This window comes from Vicia villosa, linkage group LG3, assembly GCF_029867415.1.
Source record: "Vicia villosa cultivar HV-30 ecotype Madison, WI linkage group LG3, Vvil1.0, whole genome shotgun sequence".
NCBI lineage: Eukaryota > Viridiplantae > Streptophyta > Magnoliopsida > Fabales > Fabaceae > Vicia > Vicia villosa.
Genome location: NC_081182.1, coordinates 53,615,423 through 53,630,185, shown reverse-complemented (window position 1 = coordinate 53,630,185; position 14,763 = coordinate 53,615,423). Strand labels below are relative to the sequence as shown.

General features: G+C 32.2%; 1 non-coding gene across 1 annotated transcript; it reads left to right on the top strand.

Moving 5' to 3' along the window:
• Positions 1 to 14,517: 14,517 nt before the first annotated feature.
• Positions 14,518 to 14,605, top strand: TRNAM-CAU (transfer RNA methionine (anticodon CAU)). The gene is given in 2 exon segments: positions 14,518 to 14,555; positions 14,570 to 14,605. It is a non-coding gene; the product is annotated as a tRNA-Met (tRNA).
• The last annotated feature ends 158 nt before the right edge of the window (positions 14,606 to 14,763 follow it).

Below are 14,763 nucleotides of genomic sequence, written 5' to 3'. Positions count from 1 at the left end.
GATGGGAAGAAAAGTCCTTGTGGTGGTGATGATTTGAGATAGCGGAGAACCCATATAGCAGCGTCGTAGTGTATGTCCGTTGGATTGCTCATGTGTTGGCTGAGTTGTTGAACAGAATAGGAGATATCTGGGCGTGTGTTGAGTAGATAAATGAGTTGCCCGACGAGTCTTCGAAACTTAGTAGGATCAGCCATTGGAATACCATCACTAGTGTTGAGCCTTGTGTCACGAGACATTGGTGTGGAAGCTGGTTTACAACCAAGTAAACCTGTGTTGGATAAACTGTCGAGGGTGTATTTGCGCTGATTTAGGTGAATGCCAGAGCTGTTCCTTGCTACCTCGAGTCCAAGGAAGTACTTCAAATCACCAAGATCTTTGATATGGAAATGTTGCTGCAGCAAAGTTTTGATGTGTTTGATTGTGATGATGTTAGTTCCTGCAATAAGAAGATCATCAACATAAATTAGTATGAATGTAAAGTGTGATTTGGCTTGATGTATAAATAGGGAGTGGTTAGAGGAACATTGCTTGAAATTATTAGCTAACAGTACTTGGGATAATTTGTCAAACCACAGTTTGCTGGATTGTTTCAAGCCGTAAATTGATTTTAAAAGTTTGCATACTTGGTTTGGATGAGGAGGAGTAATGCCCTTAGGGAGGGACATATAGACTTCCTCATCTAATTCACCATGTAGGAAAGCGTTATGAACTTCGAGTTGGTGAAGGTGCATATTTAAAGAAGAAGCAAGAGCAAGAATGAGTCTTACAGTTGTTAGTTTGATGACAGGAGAATAAGTGTCGAAAAAATCAATACCTTGGACTTGATTAAAGCCTTGAGCAACTAACCGAGCTTTATAACGTTCTATAGTACCATCAGAATTAAACTTGGTTTTATAAACCCATTTACACCCTATGCATTTCTTACCAGGAGGAAGATCAGTAAATGTCCATGTATTGTTGTTGGTTAAAGCCTGAATTTCAGCATTCATGGCTTTGTTCCAATGTTCATGGAGAGTGGCTTGCTTAAAAGAAACAGGGTCAGAAGCAGTAGATATAGCAGCTATATAATTGAAATACGCAGGAGAAATGTGTTTATAAGAAACATATTTGGAAATATCATGTGTTATATTAGTGTGAGCAGTATTGCATATGAAATCCTTCAAGTAAGCAGGTGTAGATTTAGTTCTAGTGGACTGTCGTAGAGTTTCAGAACCAGTATTATTATGCTGAACAGAAATAGTATTATTGTCAATAGGCTGAACGGAAGTATTATTATTGTCAATAGGAGGGGGTGATGTGGATGTATTGTTAATAGGAGAGGGTGTATTTTGTGTAGACTGAACAGGTATTGCTGAATCTGTGTTAATGGTTGGGAAAGTAATGTCAGTTTGGTTATGTGGAGAAGGGCTGTGTGGTTGACATTCAGGATTGGAAATAAAAGTATCATGATCAAATAAGAAAGGACTATTGCTGTTAGTAGGGTCTGTGATAGTAGGAAAAGTGTCTGAATGAGCAGCTGGTGTATAAGGGAAAACATGTTCATAAAAAATACAATTGCGAGAAACGATAATAGCCCTAGTGTTAAGATCAAATACAAGAAAACCTTTTATGCCTATAGGGAATCCTAGAAAGATACATTTTGTGGATCTAGGATCAAGTTTGTCTCTATTTCTTAATAGAGTGGATGCATATGTTAAGCAACCAAATGTTTTGAGGTTAGAAAATGAGGGAGGTGTTTGGAAAAGAAGGTTGTATGGAGTTTGGTTTTGTAGAGTAGGGCTGCTTAGTCTATTTATTAAGTAAGTAGCATGACATAAGGCATAGGACCAAAAATTCTTAGGTAAGTGAGCATGAAAAAGAAGGGATCTAGTAACATTTAAGAGATGCCGGTGTTTTCGTTCAACAACCGAGTTTTGTTGAGGTGTTTCAACACAACTCCGTTGGTGTATGATACCTAAAGAAGCATAATAAGATGGCATAATAAATTTTGTACCATTATCACTCCTAATAGTTTTTATTTTAGAATGAAATTGAGTGTTGCAGTAACTTATGAAGTTCTTAATATGCAAACGAGTTTCAGATTTATTATGCATGAGAAGAGTCCAAGTATACCTAGAGTAATCATCAACAATAGTGAGAAAATATTGAAACAGTTATAGGAAGGAATGGCTATAGGACCCCATATATCCATGTGCACAATATCAAAACAGTTAGAAGTGTTAGATGTACTTATAGGAAAAGAGAGTTTGCATTGCTTGGCCAAGTGGCATGTGTTACAAATAGTTTTCTTATTAAAGGCAATGTCTTGAAATTGTTTAGACATGCTGTGTAAAACATCAACAGAAGGGTGTCCTAGTCTATAATGCCATAAGGTATTATCATTGCAATCAGAATTGACAAGGCTAGCAGAATAGCAGTTATTAGCAGTGCATTGTGTGACCGGATTCTTGTGAAGAATGTAGAGATTATGAAGCTGTATCACAGGTCCAATCATCTCCTTGGTACACACATCCTGGATTTGGCAGGAATCATGTAAAAAAGAGACAGTCAATTGGGATGTTTTGCACAGTTTTGAGATAGAGATTAAGCTAAATTGAAAAGATGGGATGAAGAAAACATGATGCAACATAAGATTGGGAGCCAAGTTAATATTGCCACAGAATTTAGCAGAAATAGAAAAACCAGTAGGCAAATTAATAGACATAGGTGTTATGGGATATATATCAGAAAAACACTGAATGTATGGGCAAACATGATGTGATGCACCAGAATCCAAAATCCACATAGAAGGGTTGTTAAATATACTACCTGTTTGCAAAATACCTGAAATCAAAGCTTTGTCCTCCTTGGGTTGTTGGTTGTCTTTACGAGATTGCTGGAGAAGCATGACAAGATGTTGGTAGTCTTCTTTGGATATTCCCATATCCTTGTTGTCATTGGCAGTTTTAGTTGGCTGATTAGGCTTTGTATCAGCATTAGATTTGTTGTTTCTGTATCCAGGAGGAAATCCTGTTTGAAGTAGCAGGTGTCGATTGTGTGGTTTGTTTTGTGGCAATTGGTGCAGAACATGGTAGGTTTAGATGAACCTTTGGCTTTATTTCGTGAAGCATTGTTGTTATTGGTGTTGGCATAAAGGATTGTGAATTGTGTAGCCGTGGGATTGGGGATTTCTTGTTGAGCAATGAGAGAGTATACACGGCTGATATTGGGAAGAGGATCAAGGAGAAGAATTTGGGTGCGAATGTTGTGATACGAATCATTGAGACCTTTCAAGAAGCATGTAACATACTCCATATGCTTGTAATTGCGAACGGCTTTGGCGAGATCGCAAGTACAGGGTGTAAGGCAAGAACAAGAAGGGGTGGGGCGTAAATCTTCGAGCTCATCCCAAAGAATTTTCATAGCAGTAAAGTAAGCAGATAAAGAACGGTCGCCTTGTTGTATTGAATGTAATTCGCGAAGAAGATCAGAAAAACGGAAATGATTACCTTTCGTAAATCTTTCGCGTAAATCCTCCCAAAGATCGAAAGCTGAATCAAAGCAGATGGTACTCTGGGCGATATGAGGGGAAAGAGTTCTGTTGATCCATGACAGAACCATGCTATTGGCACGTTCCCATTGTTCATAATTGGGATCGGAGAATGGCGGTTTCTTGAGCTTTCCGTTGATGAAGGAGATCTTGTTCTTGGATGTAAGAGCACGTCGCATAGACTTACTCCAGTTATGATAATTGTTGTCATCAAGTGATGGAGCAACGATCGTAGCTCCGGGATTTTCACCAGGATGTATGTAAAAGGGATTACTAGGATTAAGATTGGATTCTGAACTGATGTGTTTTGGGCTCTTTTTAGGGCTTGATTTAGGGGTAGTTTTGGGGGTAGATTCATCGTCGGAAGCCATGGCTGATTGAAGAAAGGCAGAAAGATTGAAAAAGAAAGGAAAAAAATGCAGTGTTTAGAAGTGACGAAGATGCGGAAGGAAGAAGAAGGTAAAGTGGTTATGGTCTTCTGATACCATATTACAATTGTTAGAATTGTATTGGCTGAGCCATATTTTTGAATTGGATAAAAGCGCTGAAATTGATTAGTGTATCTTGCTGTGCAAATAGATAGTACACATAGATATATATGATTACAAGTGGGCCTGAACTAACATATGCCTAAGGCCCACAGAAGAGACTAAAGACCCAATAAGGCAATTATTCTAATACATTCAGCCCACAATGGAGACTGTTCGCCTAGCGCCGGAGGCTCACTATAAATATCCTCCACTCCACTGCAGGAGAGTCATATATTCACTTTTCTAACCTTAAACCTTGCTACCTCTACGATCGATATTTATTTTAACATCTGAATGTCTGCAGGTACACCCCTCCTCCGTTGATTGCATCAAGTCCACGACTTCCGCGGGCAACTCCACAACTTTTTGATCCGGTAAGATCAAAATTAAATGCCAATTATAATAATAAGTAATTAATACACTAATTAAATGTTAAAAAAATGTGTGCTTGTGTGAACATCATATTATATTTTTCTCTAGCTGGATTCATGGATTGCAAGAAGATTCGTCACAGTATAATGTGATAGTAGTTCATGATATGCTGGTTTTAGTAATGTTGAAGAAGCTTCTAAATGTAGTTTAATATTATACTAGTTGTTCATAGTGCTGACTTCTAATATAGTGATCACCATTTTTTAAAGAGTCAAACATTTGAGATTCTTTTCGCACTAGGAAGACACAACTTGTATTAGATTTTCCTTAAATTATTATTCAAGTCATTTGGTACTGAAAATATGGGCAAACGTTGATTTTGACTTCGATGTTCTTTTGTCTCTATTCATTATTGCGTAGGAAAGTCGGTGATTGGGTGTGAAATTTATAAAACAATAAATAAACATGGAAGCCTTGCATAAAATGAAATAAATTACTAATGAGCAATATATTTTCTAAAATATAACGGCTTTTCTAATCCATGTGATTAGTTTCGAATTATGTGCTTGATGTGTTGCCGATGTAAAATTGCTGAAAATTGAATCTCAAGAAAACATAGGATACGAAACTGGGGAACATACATAACAAACCAGTAATGGAACAATGAAATAAAGGAACAAGGAACCAAACATTTCGCAAACACGTTTGTTTGCTTCGATTTTACGATGCAAATATTGATGACAAAATGGGCCCAACCTCTTCACACGTTGGACTATCAATTTTCCAAGGACAATAAAGTATGAACACAATATGAGTATTGGATACCATTCGTATCCGATAGGACAATATGTTACTAATTAATTGGAAAAATAAAATACGATACATTAAAGATACCTATATATAAGTATATATTAGTATGATAGTAAAAATTTATTTAAAATATTTTAGATACATAAAAGTGAATTATAATTTATATTATGATAATAAAACTTTTTAGTGAAAAAATAGTAAATGTTGCAGTTGCAGAAAAAAATGTAGTAAATTAGAACTTTCTTGCATAAATAAAATTAAGGGAAGTGCTGACGAGTGTTCTTGGGGCATTTTTTAAGTGATTAAAGTGGTAAATTTTGTTAAAAATGCATGTATTTAATGTATTGAAAATACATTGGAAATTGAAATCATGACTTTTATAAAGAATACTTTTTTTATTTAGTATGTTTAAAGACTGTCCCGAAAACAATCGTTAGCAAGACCCTAAAATTAATGATACGCAGAAGAAAATTATATTTAATATGAATTAAATTAACCATTCTTGTAAAATGATAAATTTCTGAAAAGAATTAAATAGAATATTAAAGAATAATTATTAAAAAAAATTAAAAAGAATGAAGAGTTAAAAAAAAAACGAAACATTGAAAGATCACATATTTGTGACATATAGAAGACCTATCGCCACTATATTAAAGCATACCGACTATATTTTTAAATTTTCCGTGCTTGATAGTGATAGGGTGGGAAATGATTAAAAATTAAAAAAGGAGACTAAGTTGGAATATGCATCAAATTTTAATAGTGAGGTTAATTTGACATCTTAACTCATTTTTATAAGTATTAAACACTATAATTTTAAGTATAATTACACTTAGTCCATTCCTAACTAACTTTGGACTTTAACGACCCACTTGAAAATTTGGAAACCTAACTTGTGAATGTGATTGCTAAATTGGTTTTGAGAAGTGGAAGTAAGAGGGTTATGTAAGGTATTGGCAATGCACACACTTGAGTTAATAACATTAGTGGTTCTTTACTTGCTATTGATTTCTTGGATTTTAAGTGGGGTTGGTATGCTCCAATCTTGAACACCATCAAGCCTATCATTTCAGGGAGGTGCTATAGTAACAAAGTTCAAGTAATTGGGGAGGTGATGGTATTATTTTGACTGCTGAGACAAAGCCGTTTGAAAGGAGGGTTTTGAGTTCTATCAAGCATTAATAAATAGGTTTAAATATAATTTTGGTGACTGCAATGGATTCAACTTTCCGTAGAAGCATTATTCTTGAGAGAGATTTTTTTCGCTACTTTAAGAAGTTTTGTTTGAAATCTTTACATTACTATTTTTGCGTTTGTTGAGTTTGGTAGAGTGATGTTGACCAGATAAATTGCTTATAAAAAAAAGGTTGGAATTCACTTTGGTTAGAGTTCAATTTCAAGCTAGCAAATATGACTTTCAAGAACTATAATATTATGCCTTGGAGTTTAAAAAACAAATGACACAATTGTTTAATTCTGGCTTTACAAATGATCTTGCATTATGTGTCATATCTATAGGAAATGAAACAAATGTCTTTGACATATTAACAAATCTAGTGTTTGCTTTGAATCCTTATCATTTACAGAACTTTAATTCTCACAAGATTATCTATAATTTTACTAGGAAAAAAGGAATTATTGCCAAGTTGTGCAACTCCCGCGCTCGAGATCACTTTTTCGCATTGTGATGCTGTCGAAATTATGTTTCAAAAGGATGACTACATGGTCACCTAACTATGAAGTATCCATTGGATAACAGGCATATAGGTGTTGTAAAAGAAGACCAACAAATAGCCAGAAATATTACCAAGATAGCCTTAGAATAAAAAGAAAGATCATGAGAAAAATCACTAATAACCAGACAGAGTATGAGGCTATGATTGTAAGGATGACTTTGGCACGCGAAATGAGTGCGTCCAATCTCATAGCTAGAAGTTATTACCAACTTTTTACCAATTAAGTCGAAGGCGATTATCAAACTAAAAAAAGCATAATTTATGAAGTATTTGTAGAAAGTTCAAGAACTGAAAAATCACTTTAATTTATTTGAAGCAAATTACGATCATAGCGAAGACAACTCTAGAGTTGATCTCTTATTAAAACATGCTAGCAACTAATAACAAAGTTGTCAATTCGGGTGACAACAAGATAATAGTAAAAGAAACATTGGTATCCCCTAGCACGAAAGAACAAATTTGTCAATTCCATAAACACACTAGATGCCAAGGGCTGGATGACACCCATAGTTCAGTACACTGCAAAAAATAACATTTTTTATGACGAAATTTTCACCACGTACAATAAAGAACTGCGTGTACATGTGATCGGAGCGTTTTGTTTTATTTAAATAATAATAATAAATCTGTTACCTCGGATTTAAATAAAATCGAACTAAATATATGCTCAGGGTTTGAGGCTCGATTCCCATCTCTTACTATTTAATATTTCATATGAAACCAAAAAGGCGCCTTTATTTTTTTTATTTTACGATGGATATGTTACCTCGATTTTCTGTAAAACTAGGATAAAAATTCACTAATTTTTGTATTCTTTTTACAACCACAAAGACGCCATTATTTTTTATATATTTTACGTCGGCTATGTTACCTCGGTGTTTTAGACTAACCTTGATAAATATTCTTTATATTTCTTTATTCCTTCAGTGTCTACCTTTTCGAACCCTAACGAAAGAACATTATTTCTCCAGCCAACGAAATAACACTTCCTCTCCAAGAAGTCATAACGAAAGAACACTACTTCTCTAGCTAACGAAAAAACTCTCTCACCATTAATCTAAAAACTCTTCTTTGTGGTATGTTATTATTGTTGTTGCTCTCAATTATTGTTGTTCTTGTTGTTCTTCTTATGGTTGTTGTTCTCCATTATTGTTATTCTTGTTGTTCTCCATTACTGTTGTTCTGATTGTTGTTGAGAAACTTTATATTATGGATTGTAGTTGGGCCTCTTCGCTATGTTCATTTCTTATTAAAATTTTGTGACAATAACTTTGGGCTGTTTTAGGTTTTGGTTTTGGTGTTTTGGATAGTTATGCAAACACCTGTTGCTATAAGAATAAATCTTGGTTAACGTACAAACTTCCTTGAAGACTATGCATCAAGAACATGGGAAAGACAGCAAGAAGGAATATGGGAATGACAACAAGATAATTTACTATAAGTTATAATTTCTATGTTTTAGATTTTGTGTATGAAGCATTAATGTGCGATTCACATTTCCTTTATTTTTTGTTTTGCTGCAAATGTGTTTTGGTTTTATTCATATTTAGTAGCATAAAACCATATGATGAAAGCTGATAGATTGGTGTGTATGAGAAATGAGTTCTTCGATTCCTTGAAACCATAGAATAAAAGCCCTAAATTAGTTGTAACCTTAAGTGGACAGATTAAACCATAAAATAAAACTTTCTTTAGATAAACTTACAAAAAGGTCATTTTTTATTAATCATATCTAAATCCTCTGGCTTAGAGAAAGTTTGACCAAGTATAATATGCTTCATCATCATCAAAATCGATGATGATTTCCCTTTTCACCATTCTTCTTCTTGGTCTCCTCTTCCTAAGATCTCTCCTGGGTCTCAAAAGTCCGGTAGCAGGGTCTCTTTCAACGACTTGGACCTCTACAACTACAACAACTTCTGTTCTCTCAGTATTGGATGAAGTACTCATTTTGTGTTTTGGTTCTTCCTCCTATCCGATTTCTTTGGATGGAGTTTCAGCATAAGTTCTCATTTTGATTCTTCCTCTTCTTTGATTTCTTTGGATGATGTTATTTTTGTGTTTTGGTTCAAAGAGGTTTTTCGCTTTTATATTGGTTCTTCTAATTCTTCCTCTTCTCTGATCTTTGAAAATATAAAAGCCAAAAGATTTCACGCATATCAAGTTTTCTTCTAATTATTGCTTCTTTAATTCTCTATATTTTCTTCTCTTGGAACTTGGAAAGATCTTTTGGTTGACTAGCTATCTCGAGCTGTTGAATGATTACATCTCTTTGTCTTTTCAAATTTCATTTTCACTTCTTTGATATTCCTTCCCCTCCTTCTTACGCATAATTTGATGTGATGATGTGTACATTGTAGGTTGTTTGGTTCCTAATGGAATTGTGTCATTGATGTTATTATTATTGTTGTTGTTGTTGTTGTTGTTGTTGTTCTCCATTATAGATGTTGTTAGGAACATTGTTTTATTACCTCGATTCTTCAAAACACCGAGTGTTAATATTGGGCGTGTCATCCAGTTCTGAAAATAATAAAAATGTTGATGATGAGAATCGAGCCCATGTGTAGTTTGGTGTTTTAATATCTGAGGTGATAAGGGGTAACTTTTCATGACGCCCTTCGTTACCTTGCTTCCGTAGTTGAGGTCAAACACATTTTGCGTCCGACATTAGATGTATTTTTTGTTGTAGTGGTACCTGACGAACGAGCAACTATTCTTGAATTAAGAAGAGGAAAATAAGGCAAAGTTGTTAGCTGAAAAATATACTGGCAGGTAAATCATATAAGATGGGAAAATTCACACAAATGTTGAGATGCCTGGGAGAGAGCGAAACTTCCCCGGTATTATTAGAAGTACATGAAAGTAGTATCTACAAATGACACAAAAGAGGAAAAGCCTTGGAAAACATATTTCTAAGTGATGATTATTATTGGCCAAACATGTTGAAATATAACACCAATTACATTAACAAATGGGATAAATTCCAGTGATACTCAAACATAGCATACTACCCTACATATGTCCTTCAATATGTGACCTCATATTGGCTATTTTCTATGCGCAAGTATATATAGTTAATATTAGTACATTTTAAAAGTAAGAGTATCGATCCCACAAAGATTGTACTAACTTAAGTTATTTTTAGTCCAAAAAATTGTGAAAAGAACTTGAGCCAAGATAATAAATAATGGATGGTTGTCATTTGGTTAGAAACAAAAAATTACAACTAAAAAATGAAGTTTATTGAGAGAGTGGAAAAATAGGATGGGCAATTATCTATTTAATGATAACACCTAATACATGAATATGATAGGTTATGTCGTGACAGATGAGGCTAGAACATGATCTAGTGGTGTATACATACATCGTCAAAATATATACATTAATTCACTATGGAGAAAATTCATAAGCCACACAATAGCGTCCATGCATTTCTTTTATAAGTTTTGCTTTCTCTTATGGCTCCAGCTCTTTATCCTTAAAGTAACCAAAGTGGCAAAGTATTCTACTTATTTTTTTATCTATATTTGTTAGAAGTTTCATTTAATAGAGGATTCCTCGACAATAAAAAACTATTATCTATTTTTAATATATATATATATATATATATATATATATATATATATATATATATATATATATATATATATATATATATATATATATATATATATAGCAGCAATGCATTCGACAAAATAAGTCACTAATACCATATCATAACAAATAAAAGATTAATTATTCATTAAATTTCATATTGACCAACACAATGAGTTTTAGCTCATATAGATCCAAGTAAATAAAACAAAATAGATTTCTAAGTTAAATATTTCTAAATAGTAAAGAAATAAAATGATAACCTAAGAGTGACATTTCACCTACTTGCTACCTTCATCCAACAAGAGGCATCTTGTGCCCTGCTTAATGGTGTAGTATTCATTTAGAAATGATAGGACGGAAGGCACGATAGACTCTGGGTCTTCCTTTCTTCTTTGTTACTAACTTTCTCTCTCTAAATTTCTAAACTTGTTTACTCGTTCCAAAGCATATCCTTTTATAAACATTCTTCAACTTGGGTATTGTCTCAAAGCTCGGGTCTTAGGCCTTATGATATCCAATGTTTCCAAAATAATTGAGAAGTTAACAAAAGGCCGATCATGAGGCTGTTGACGACCAGAAAATGACCATTTAGGGAAAAAGCGTCCTTGTCAGAAGGAAGATTGGTACTTTCTACGGGAATGTAAATAATGTCCCAATCATTTTCTCAAAATACTTAGAAGATGGAAAATTATGGAAGAAGACCGATTCGCAAACTCAATCATTCACAATGTATGGCAAGTACATTTGTAAGAGTGAGACCATATTGAGAGGAAAGCCCCACTAATTTGTCACTTGTTCCAGAAAGCCATATCCAATAAACTTAGAGGCTCGAGGCTCTCACGCCACCTTAGATGGACGAGGAAATCGGTGCTCTATATGTTAGTCACACAGATCCACTCTTAGTAAATTTACAACTTTTCCGTCACCCAAAATAAATATCCTCACTGAGACTCAAGAACACTCTCGAAGTACTATGGCTAAAATATGTGAGAACAAATATAGATCTAGTGAGATGGTGAGATAATTGAAAAATGATGTTTTTCCACGTTTTTTTGTTGAAAAGTGATAGAGAATATCTCTATTTATAGGCCAATGCGTAGTCTAAATTTGGAAACAATCCATGAGACTATTAAATCTCATAATTGATTAAGGTAATTTTTTTTGACATTCTAAATAATCGATTGTTAAGGCCGCGAATGGAAGGTTTGATATAGAGTTGTAACGAATCATTAAGAGATTGTCCTAATTAGTTTTAGACTAACCCAAACATGATCTAATCGATTAGGCTTATGGTTTAATTGATTAAATAGATAGAAAAAGTCTCCTAATTAATCAAACACTCTCCGATCAATTGGCTAGGTCTCAAAAACATTTTTTTGTTGATTTGATAAAACATGAGAGGCTTCTCTAGACTTATGTGTGCGTGTGCGATTTAGCCATAATATTTCCAGAAATACCCTTGTGTCTTTTACAAGGAAATAGTCACTCAGACGGACACAACCAAGCAAGCTTTCACACTTCCTCTCTTTCACAACTTTGAAGCTTTAAGTCTTGATATTATTATCTTTTACTTTAGCCTCACACAAGAACCTTGAGTCTTCTTGATGAGGCTTGAGATATCTCCATGTTGATTACCATCAGTTGAGAGTTTGAAAGGTTAAACCACATGTGATCCTTGAAACCTAAGTCTTCACTTGAAAGTCGTTGGACTATAATGTGTACTTTAAATAGATGTCTAGCTTGATTCGGGGGGAGATCTTGATCAACCATCTTTTGCATAAGGCATAAAGATTTTAGATTGAGGAAGAATCACAAATTATTGAGTGCTCGTCATCCGTCTCTCTTTTTCTATATTTCAAAATTATTATTACTATTGTCAAAAGACTTGCATCTTAAGTCTGGATATTCTCGTAACCCTTAAAAATTCAACATGTTGGTAGATCCAAATACATTATATTAATTTTACTACAAGTTTAACAAAAATAGATGCCAATAAATTCACCAATCAACTTTTTTATATTATTTTAAATTTAAATACCTACATAAACATCAATTTATACAAGTTATTGCATCACTCAATTGTATTTGATTCATTAAAATGAAATTTGAGAAAAATATATATTATTGATTATATAAAAATATATGATAAATATTTGTCTTGCCATTGACACGTAGGAAAAAAAACTTTATGAATTATCAATATGTAATAAAATAGTGAATAAATATATATTACTAATGTTGATATATAAAAAATAGTGAGACAAATATTTGTCAAGAATTAATATAAAAGTATGGGAAATTTTTTCTTGATAAAAAGTATATATTTTTATTTTAAATGTGTATAAAAACATGAGATGCATAAAAAAAGTGGGAAAATTTATCATCGATTTAATATTTAAAAAAATTAAAAGACGGGTCAAATTTATAATTATTAAATTTATAAATATGTAGGATAAATATAAAATATCTATGTAAAATTACAAGACAAATATCTAGACCAAAAAAGATCAATTTTGCTTCAAATTTTATTTCTTTAACTATATAAGTTAACTAGTCAGATATTTGCGCGGCTGCACGGTTAAATTTATTTAATACGATATAAATTGAATTTAGACACGTATATAAATTTGAAACCAACTATTAATTTCAAAATGAATAATAATTATATAAACTCGATTGTATTAAAATACAAGAGAGAAAAAGGACCCGTGTGATGAAAGAAAAAAGAATATTTAATATTTAAAAATAAGGATTTTATCATTTAAATTAAAGTTATTGTTTATTAAAATAAAATATGTATTTTGCTAATATTGACCCATTAAATAGAAAGTTTATTTGATACAATATAAAATATATTTATATACAGATGTAATTTTGAAATGAGTTATTTAATTGTAAAATGAAATATAATTATATAAATTCAATTGTATTAAATAATCATTCCAAAAAGAAAGAAAATGACTCGTGAGAAGAAGAAAGAAAAAAATTGATATTTTGAAATAAGGATGTTGTCTTTCAAATCAAAGTAAATTATTGATTTAAATAAAATAGACATTGTGTGGATAAGAATCGGTGAGATTTAGAAATCATTTGATATAATATAAAATTTATTAAGATACACATACAAAATTTGAAATGATTTACTAAATTATAAAATGAGCAATAATCATTTAAATTTAATTGTATTAAATAATCATACAAAAAAGAAAAAATAAATCATGAGATGGGGAAAGAAAAAAATTAATAGTTAGAAATAAATATTTTATTTTTTAAATTAAGATAATGGTTAATTAAAATAAAATAAATATTGTGTTAATAGTAACCCATGAAATAAAATTAAATTTTAATTATTAAAAATAAAAAATAAAATTTTAATATTTTTAATGACAATAAATAAAAGATGAAAAAAAACTATAAAAAAAACTTCCTCAGAGCAAAAATGAGAGAATCTTTAAAAATATATGATTGACAGAATAGAGATAAGATAGAGGAACTAAATTTTTTTTTTACATGAATTAAAAACAAAACTCCATAATAAGATTTTTGTATATTTAAAGCTTAAATTTAAAATAATAAAATTCACTTTATGTGTTTGATTTTAAAATGTGACTTATTGATGACAAGTAACATACATAATGCTATTTTATGATGAAGTAGCCTAGGCCTAACATCAATTGCTTCATTTGTGTGATAGTTAATCTATACAGCATGCAGTATATAAAAATGCTTATTTCAATGGCAATAGGGTTGATCATTCTCTTGCTAATTTTGTCTAATAAATTAGAAAGAAAAAATATATATATAAAAGCTTATTTCTCCTCAAATACAGTAATATAATAATAAGTGAACAAAAAAATTACCATGCATTTATTCATACTAAAAGGACCAAAAAAGATATGTTAATCAAAAGATAGGTACGTATGAATTGACCAATGAGCATCAAGGGGTGGTGGCGCAGTTGGCTAGCGCGTAGGTCTCATAGCTTTCTGAGAGTAATCCTGAGGTCGAGAGTTCGAGCCTCTCTCACCCCAACATTCTTTTTTCTACATTTTTTATGTACAACCCACCAGACATAACAAATGGGATTCAAGTTCTTTTACGCATACTATATATACTGTTTACAAGCAATTATTTACTTCCAAAATGCTTAATTACATACTATACTGTTTACAAGCAATTATTTACTTCC